Source organism: Euprymna scolopes, chromosome 4 (assembly GCF_053919585.1).
Source record: "Euprymna scolopes isolate OS-2025 chromosome 4, ASM5391958v1, whole genome shotgun sequence".
In the NCBI taxonomy this organism is placed as follows: domain Eukaryota; kingdom Metazoa; phylum Mollusca; class Cephalopoda; order Sepiida; family Sepiolidae; genus Euprymna; species Euprymna scolopes.
Window position 1 is genome coordinate 65,488,244 of NC_136485.1, and position 2,767 is coordinate 65,491,010.

A 2,767-nucleotide genomic window follows, 5' to 3' on the forward strand; every position below is an offset into this window, starting at 1 on the left:
AATACTCAACGTGATTTTAGCTGGTGTGTGTTCGATAGGCAGTTAAGGGAATTAGGATAAATGGAATTTATAATAGACGAATAGACTGCCACAAATTTATTCTAGAAATAAAGAAGTGACTGTAGAACTGCGCATTGACTGCGTTACGTTTGGTTGAGATCACTGCAGTCACCAAAATACCACATTTACTTTGTTCTTCGTTGGGAGAAATTTTAGTGATGAATGATCTTATCAGATTGAAACGATTGTTTCCCAAGTTATAGATCTCTAGTAGAAAGGAAAACAAAAGTAGCTTTGGAAATTGAGATGCGAGTACAGGAGGAAAATCGATGTATTAAACTTTGGAACTCTGTGATAAATTGATCGACAGTTGCGAGGGAAGAATTGGTAGGTTCCATTAGGTTAGGCAGCAGTTGACTAGCACGTATGAGAGGCTCTCGATATTGGTTATTGCGAGGCTAGAAGGTACAAAATATCGAGAAAGTGTTAATACTTTAATTTCCCAATTGCAAATCTTTCAGGAAGAAGTTCGAAGTATTTTTGTAGAAATATCCAAGTGTTAGATATGTTTGAACCGGTTAAGGCAGACTGAACAGTCCTTGGTTGTGTGGACTAAACATATAAGGGTGTGGCTGGACGACCTGAAGTTAGGACACCTAGTCCCCCAGTGTCAGAGGCCCCGAACAATTACAAGAAGTGCTCGAGAAGATACGGCTAACATCGCTTGGCCGTTCAAAACTGCCTGTGGGTCCGGAAAAGAGAACTCTGGATGTGGAATAAAGCCTACGGAGTTAGTACATCACTGGGACAAGTACACGCCCAACTGAGTAATCTCACAAAATTGTGGGACCCAATTGTCCGACAGATTTTTCGAATTGCTAAAATTGTTAAGTGTTGTGGTTGCAAGGTTGAACAATAATTAGTAAGGAAATACAAGGAAGACGCAAAGAACAAGATAACGCAATAATAAGTGTATTAAAGAAAAGGTATATTTACAATATGTACAAATGACGGTGTCGAGTCAGAGAGTCTTGGTGGGAGGACATGTACGCTCTTCGGCGTCACTTCCGGTGGCATTTGAGTAAGACACACCAAGGCCAACCTAGGCTTGTCATTTAATAGTGTTATGTTATTCGCATATGCAAATAAGTGGTTGCCACCACAACATTAAGGGAAATGGGTAAAGTTAAATTGAGAGAATTACAGAGCAGGTTAGAAGGTAGGGATGTTAAGGGCGCAAAGGTTTTCTTCCAGAGGATGGCAGTGGCATGAAGTATAATAAGCATGATAATGGTCCTGATGGCAATGGAGATATGGTATGTAAGGAACCGTTTAAAAGGGGTTAACAATAAGAAACGCCTTAAGTTTGCCTCGTCAAAGCTCACCTGAAGCCGAGATGACACCAACCAGCGCAGTTGCAGACTTCGATTCCACCCAAGTGGAAGAAAGCACCCTGAACCCCAAAATACAGCAGATTTACTAACGAAACAAATAAAACTGACTTTAATATCTTATGCGTTTTTACAGGAAAATGAACCGAGAGACCGCACAATATGTAACCCCAGAAGACGATGGTTTAAAGTGAGATAATAAAAAAATACATAAAATAAAAGGCGAATTGTCGCCCTTAGATAGGCTGATTGCATGCTTTTTTGTTTGTTTTTTGTTTTTTTTGTTTGTTTTTTTTTTTTTTTTTTTTTTTTTTTTGTTTTTTAAGGAATGAACTGAAAGAACTGTACTGTAGAAACTTTGATCCCAGTAAAAAAGACAATATAAGGGAAAATAATTGAAAAAAAACTAAGTAGAAAAGAAAGTGGTCGTTCTTGATTAGAACAGAACTTTTGCTTTTAATAATGAACCAGACAATGCATAGACATATAAGAATTTTTGCATGGTTAGTGCACGTTGCATGAATTTTAATACTTTTGTATGCGGACAGATAGTCGAAGAAATACCCTGTACAAACTTGTTGACGTTGCTAAGCGATAAGTTATCGTCGGACGTTGTCTGTCAGCGACTGAGAAGCTAGAAGGCTGACTAAAGATGGGTCATTGATGAGTGAGAAACATATGGACGGAAAATATATTGGCCCGAGATTCAACCTCCAAGGTTTGCTCAGAGTGAGAAGCTTTCGATAGAAAGTTAGTTAAATAATATGCACAGGTTATTTTACCAAATTGGCTAATCCGGGTGAATTTAATTTTTATAATACAGAGGCTGATTGGCTGAATGGGACTTCAGACCTCGTCAGCCCTTCCTCACTCCTTTACTATAAGAAGGCTTGCGAGAGCGAATTTTGGCAATTGAGTTTAGCAGTAGAGTTGAGTCTAAACTAGCCTCTCCACCCACATGGCCCGCTACCCCCCTCCCACTCTCACTGACCACAGGCGAAAGAAATCTAATAAGAGAGAGAAAAAGAAGAAAGAAAACAAAAAAGTACTTCGCGGATAGATTTTTTTCTTCTTTTCTGAACGAACTGTTACACGCAACTGTAAATATTTGCGTCGTTAAAACAAAGTCATTTTTTTCATTTTATTCCACTGCAAAATAGCAAAACATTGTATTCAGGAGTTTTATTGAATAATTAATCCTTATAAAAACAAGAACTGGCGATTTTATTCATTGTCTACGGGATTTGTAACTTAACTACCAAACGAAACTGGCCACTTGAGTTCATTTCTTTTAGGAGACAGCAAGAGCACCTGCCCCAACGCCAGATACATACTGCGGCCCGCGTGAGACTTGTTTCCTCGAAGACTTTGATTTT